This window comes from Seriola lalandi, unplaced genomic scaffold (assembly GCF_002814215.2).
Source record: "Seriola lalandi dorsalis isolate HSWRI2012SDOR001 ecotype SW California unplaced genomic scaffold, Sedor1 jcf7180002054609, whole genome shotgun sequence".
In the NCBI taxonomy this organism is placed as follows: Eukaryota; Metazoa; Chordata; class Actinopteri; order Carangiformes; family Carangidae; genus Seriola; species Seriola lalandi.
In genome coordinates, this window is record NW_019525162.1 from 220,742 (window position 1) to 228,174 (window position 7,433).

Consider the following 7,433-nt stretch of genomic DNA (forward strand, 5'->3'; position numbering starts at 1 on the left):
TCATAGTATAGTATGGCGTTAAAAATGTGAAAAAACATCATAGTATAGTAAGGCATAAAAGATCATAAAAACCTCATAATATGGTTAGGAATTAAACGAAATAGTATATTAAAGCATAAAAATTCCAAAAAACTTCATAGTATAGTATGGCGTAAAAATGTAAAAAAACGTCATAGTATAGTATGGCATAAAATGTCAAAAAAACATCATAGTATATTAAGGAATAAAAGGTCATAAAAACCTCATAATATGGTTAGGAATTAAATGACATAGTATATTAAAGCATAAAAATGTGAAAAAACGTCATAGTATAATATTGCAAAAAAATGGCAAAAAACGTCTTAGTATAATATGGCATAAAAATGTGAAAAAACATCATAGTATGGTAAGGCATAAAAATGGCATAATATGTCATAGCCATAAAAATGCAACATAACATCATTATATTGTAAGACAGGTGTAGAGCTGCTTTCAAGTCCCTCATTCATTCAAAGTGCTTGTCTGTGGGTTGAAGAATATCATTCAAACTTCACACAGAAACCTCGGGAGTACTGAGAATCGAACTCACAACCTTCCTGCTATGAGGCATCTCTTCAAACCACTACAACATGATTCCATCATACCACTGTGCAACAGAAAAAAAAGATATAGATATATCATAGTATAGTGAGGCATAATGACATCATGGTACAGTGAGGAATAAAATCATCATAAAAACATCATACGTATGGCATAAAACGTCAAAAAAACATCATCGTATATTAAGGCATAAAGGATCATAAAAACCTCATAGTATGGTTAGGAATTAAACAACATAGTATATTAAAGCATAAAAATTCCAAAAAAACTCATAGTATATTATGGCAAAAAAATGGCAAAAAACATCATAATATAGTATGGCATAAAATGTCAAAAAAACATCATGTCATATTAAGGCATAAAAGGTCATAAAAAGGTCATAGTATGATAAGGAATAAAATGACATAGTAAAGTAAGCCATAAAAATGTGATAAAACATCATAGTATAGTATGGCATAAAACATCAAAAAAACATCGGGTATATTAAGACATAAAAGGTCATAAAAACGTCATAGTATGGTAATGAACAAAATCATCAGAAATGTCATAGTATAGTAAGGCATAAAAATGTTTTAAAAAAATGTCAGTATCATAAGGCATAAAAATGGCATAAGATATCATAGTATGGTAAGGCATAAAAATCCAGTATAACATCATACTATAGTAAGGCATAAAAACATCAAAAAACATCATAGCATAGTAAGGCATAAAAATGGTTTAAAATGTCATAGTATAGTAAAGCATAAAAATACAATATAAAGTCATAGTATATTAAGGCATAAAAACTTCCAAAAATGTCATAGTATAATAAGGCATAAAAACATCAAGAAACGTCATAGTATAGTAAGACATAAAAATGTCAAAAAACATTTTTGTAAAATAAGGAATAAAAACATCGAGAAAAGTCATAGTATAGTAAGGCATAAAAAGGCAATATAACATCATAGTATAGTAAGTCATAAAAATGACAAAAAATATCATAGTACAGTAAGGCATAAAAATGTCATAAAATGTCATAGTATAGTACGGCATAAAAATGCAATATAACGTCAAAGTAAGCAGTTAAAATGTCAAAAAACAATATAGTATAGTAAGGCATGAAAATGGCATAAATTGTCCTATTATAGCAAGGCATAAAAATGCTATAATAACTTCATAGTATAGTAAGCAATAAAAATGTCAAAAAACAACATATTATAGTAAGGCATGAAAATGGCATAAATTGTCCTATTATAGAAAGGCATAAAAATGCAAAAAGTGTCTTAGTTTAGTAAGGCATAAAAATGGCATTAAATGTCATAGTATAGTAAGGCATAAAAAGGCAATATAATGTCTTAGTATAGTACGTCATAAAAATGCAATATAACGTCATAGTATAGTAAGCAGTAAAAATGTCAAAAAACAACATAGTATAGTAAGGCATGAAAATGGCATAAAGTGTCATATTATAGAAAGGCATAAAAATTCAATACATCGTCATTGTATAGTAAGGCATAGCATAGTGCGGCTTTAGAGTCATTAATTAATTCAAAGTGCTTGTTTTTGGATTACGGGAGATCATGCGAACTTCACACAGAAAGGAGGTAAGCCCGGGAATCGAACCCACAACCTTCTCACTTAGAGGTATCTTTTTTCTAACCATTGCTCCATCATTCCACCACATCTGCCTGTCATAGTAAAACAATCCATAAAGACATCATGGTACAGTAATGCATAAACTCATCACAAATGTCATAGAATAGTAAGGCATAAAAACATCAAAAAACATCATAGTATAATAAGGCATGAAAGTGGCATAAAATATCATACTATAGTAAGCCATAAAAACATCAAAAAACGTCAGAGTATAGTAAGGCATGAAAATGGCATAAAATGTCGTATTATTTCATAAAAACGTAAAAAAAAAAGTCATTGTATAGTCATAATATGTCATAAACTCATCAAAAATTGTCATAGTATAATAAAGCATAAAAACATCAAAAAACGTCATAGTATAGTCATAGCATGTCATAGTATAGTCAGGCATAAAAATGCAAAAAAAACGTCATAGTATAGTAGGGCATAAAAATGGCATAAAATGTCAATATAGTAAGTCATGAACACGACAAAAAATGTAATATTATAGTAAGGCATAAAAATGGCATGAAATGTCATAGTATAGTAAGGCATAAAAATGGCATGAAATGTCATGTATAGTAAGGCATAGAAATGCAAAAAATGTTATAGTATAGTAAGGCGTAAAATGGCATAAAATGTCATTGTATAGTAAGGTAGAAAAACATCAAAAAACGTCATAGTATACTGAGACCTACAAATGGCCTAAAGGGTCAAAGAATATTAAAGCATAAAAATGCATATAAACATCATAGTATATTAAAGCATAAAAACGTCACAAAACGTTACAGTATAGTAAGGCATAAAAACGTCAAAACATGTCATAGTATAGTAAGGTATTAAAATGTCAAAAAAATTTCATAGTTTAGTAAGGCTTAAAAATACCATAAAATGTCATCGTATAGTAAGGCATAAAAACATAAAAAAAAACATAAAAGTATAGTAAGGCATGAAGAAGTCATAGCATTAGAATTACCAATTAATTCAATGTCTTTGGATTATGGGAGACAATGCAAACTTCACACAGAAAGGAGCAAGGCCTGGGATTCAATACTACAATCTTCTCAGTATGAGGCCCCCTGTTTTATCCATTGCTCCATCATTCCACAACATACAACAACGCATAAAGAAATTATAGTATAGAGAGGCATAATTGCATCATAGTATTGTAGGGCATAAAAATGCAAAAAAAAACTTCATGGTATTGTAAGACATGAAAAGTCATAAAAACGTCATACCACATAGTATAGTGATGCAAAAAGGGGAAAAAACGTTATACAATAAGAAGGCATAAAAAGTCGTACTATAGTACGGCATAAAAACATCATATGATAGTAAGTCATAAAAACGTCATTGTATAGTGAGGCATAAAATGGCATGAAAACTTCATAGTATAGTAAGGCATAAAAATGTCATCAAAATGTCATAATATAGTAAACGTCACGGTACATGAACACCACCTAAGAATGCAGAAAAATGTCTTTGTATGGTCAGATATAAAAAGTCATAAAAACATCATTATATGGCATAAAAAGTCATAAAATCGTCATAGTATAGTATGTCATTTTTCGTACTATTTATGCCTAACTACACTATGACGTTTTAATGACTTTTTATCTATGTGTATAGATACCCATATCAAGACTCACACGTGTGGTGATGCGCAGAGTACTCTATTATTCCAAATAATTTCACAGTATTATTTCGCTTGTTTGGCAGCTTTTCCTGCTGTGACTGATTTTAGTAGTTGTTCAAACTCCTCCAGCCCTCTCCCCATCTACCACCACCTCTGAGAGTGAGGAAGGAGAAAGTATAAATGGTGCCAAATCCGACACGGTGGTTATTGATTTAATGTGCAAATGAGCGATAGAAACCCATCTCGCAAGTGCACCTTTTTTGGTTTTCTTTTAATCTAATCTAATCTAATCAACAGACATTTTATTTCCATATCAGAAACTCAGAGTATGTCAAGTTAAAACAAAAGCAGCCAAAGTGCCCATCCAGCTAGCTCTGCTTAGCTAGCTGGACCCCAGGGCTTACCTTTACTGTAAATGTAATCCTTATGGCTCCTCGGTGGAAATCGTGGACGGCCGCACGAGAAATCGAAGCGCTTTTTGTGAACTTTGAAGTTTTTGTCCTTTTTGTTTGAAGTTTTTATTGTTTGTTATTTGTTTTACAGTGCAGTTTGTTAGGTTTTTTTTGGTTGGTTTTAGTTGTTAGGTTTGTTTTTTCACACATATACACATACACATACACACATACACCTGTTTGATGTACCTTAGGTCATCCGAACTCAGGTTTGATCCCGTGCCTCCAGTTGGAAAGTCGTTGTCCTTCCCGTGTGAACCAGCTTCAGCGCTGAGCGACTCTTAGACTGTGAACGTGACTCACCTGCAGCAGGTGTGGCTAGGCTGACAGAGGAGGAAACCAAGGGGCCTCATGCCTTGCGTAGAATTCACACTGTAACATTCTGTAGGCTAAGCACGAAGCTGAAAAGATGCGAATGCACCTTAAAACACACACAAATGATTATTAACGATTTTCAGTATTATGAATGAATTGCGGTTGATTTAGTAGTTTTTCCTGATGTGACTAATTTTACTAATTGCATTAGTTCTGTAAGGAGTTCGAAGTGCGCTAGATTCCGCCCGTCCCCTCCCCATCTACCACCACCTCTAAGAGGAGACATTCTCATCACAAGCTGCACAAACTAGAAAGGGCGCCTGCTCTGATTTACAGTGACATGTACAAATGTAACATTTCCTTTTTTTTTTACGAGTGCCCCCGACAACATGGGCGGATGCCCATGTCGCCGCTATCTAAATCCGGCATTGCTTTCTATGCCTTATTATACTATAGCCTTTTTTTCATGCCTCACTATATGACGTTTTATGCCTTACTATACTCTGACATTTTTATGACATTTCATGCCGTACTATATTACGTTTTTGGTTGTTTTTTTTGTTTTGTTTTTTACTTTTTATGCCTTACTACATACTATGACATTTTTATGACTTTTTATGATATATACTATGACGTTTTTATACCTTATTTTATTATGACCTTTTATGCCTTATTGTACTATGAATTTTTATACCGTATACTATGATGTTTTTATGCCTTACTATATTATGACGTTTTTATGCCTTACTGTACTATCAAATTTTCATGCCTTACGGTCATGGGTTGCAATGACGGACAAATTATGTTTGAGTTTGGTCGTTTCCTGTTTTATTTTGTAGTTAGTTTCCTTGTGTGTCTCTTGGTATTTTGACTTCCTGTCTTTGTCCTGTTTCCCTCCTTGTTGATTGTCTGCCCTGCCCTAATGTGTTTCACCTGTGTCCAATCACCCTTGTCTCCCTTGTGTCTATTTAATCTCTGTGTTCCCCTTTGTCTGTGTCAGTTGGTCTCATTTTCATGGCTCTTGCTCCTATGTTTCTGGTGTGTTTGGATTTTCTGTTTTTGCTTATGTTTTGCTCCTGCTTTTCTCTACCGTCGTTTGAGGGAAAAACTGAACCCAAACGCAGACCACGAAAAGGGGGTTGGTGGGAAAAGGTCTTTTAATAACAAAAAACTGACTACTTACAGAACTCAAAATCCAAAATGAGCAAAACCCAGGAACAAAACTGAAACACTAGGGAAACTAATCAGGAGAGACTAATGACTTACTATACTATGACTTTTTATGCCTTTTTATAATATGACTTATGACATATATATAACATATACAGTATGTCCCTATATCAAGAATGATGTTACCATATGTGTCATATATCATTATACATGCCTATCTTTTATATTTAAACATATATAATATGAACATATACTGACTAGCTTTGGGATGGATATATATTTATGTCAAATATGTCTCTAATATAAACAGACATTCTAAAATACATATACTTATATTAGCTAGACATATATGTCATTAGTATATGATATTGTTCCAATTTTGAGAAGGTATCATATGTCATTTTTACATATATAGGCTATACTTTAAATACATATATGATTTAACTTCATACGTACCTATATTTCATATATGGAAATTGAATACATGTCCATATATTACCTTTGTGTGTGGGCATTCCTGAATGTAAGTTCAGATATTATATATTAATAAACTGTTTGGTTGATGGCATCAACTGGTGGATATGAAGACAAAAAGAATGTCTGGGGACATCTAGTGGACAAATGGAGAATGGCAGGTCTTGGGAAATGAAGGGGAAAAACATGGCCTGGGAGAAGTGAGTAGGACTGGAGACAGGTGCTGAGGGGAACTGAGGAGCAGAGTGAGGAGCAGTGACGCACTTATCACAAACATAAATACTTTACATATTCACACACAACAGATTCACATTAAAAAAGGCAATACACATAAAAATTCAAATGTGTAAACATTAATGAGCTGAAATGTTTCAGTCGAGACATCTGTCTTGTGTCCCCATGAGTTTGATACATGAGTGGGAAATATACATTTATGATATTTACTGATTCACTCTGATTATCCAGTGACCTATGACCTCTGCATTTTGATATGACTATCAACAGAAATACTAACTTCTCATCTGGAAATTAACAGTCAAACCTTAGGTTTTTTTCTGTTTATGTATTTATGTGGCTAATGGTACCACCATGTAGGCTAGCACGATAAAAAATTACATCATGTTCAATAAGAGCACATGTTTTTGTCAACTTATCTCCTGGGCTCACTCGTGTTTAAATGTGAGCAGTGAAAGTTATAGAGTAGCATTAATGCATTTAAACCAAAATTATTCCAGTGGAGCTGCACAGTGGTCAGCAGATCTGACTGCTTGTACTGGGCTGCTTTCAGGTGTGAATGTGTGTAAATGCATGAGTGCAGATGGAATGTTCCTGAAAAAGAGAACTGCACCCTCAGTGAAACTTTCCAGACTAATAAAAACTTTACAATGTTCTCCAAACATGCCTCATAAGCTAAACATTTCTGCAGTGTAATGTGTATTTCCTTCTGTTTGCAAAAAAACTTCAACAACTTGCTGTATCATTCTTCCTTCTTTAATTGAAATTTCAACTTATTGTTGAGCACATATACTGTGTGAGAGCGTAGTTATACATTTGAATAAGCCCATCCTGACCATTACACAGTCAGACTAACTGTGAATGTTATGTTTTGCATCCTCCTGTTTACCTCTATTTGTTACAACCTTAAATTCTATGTAGGAACTTCACTAATACAAACTGAAACTTTGACACCACTT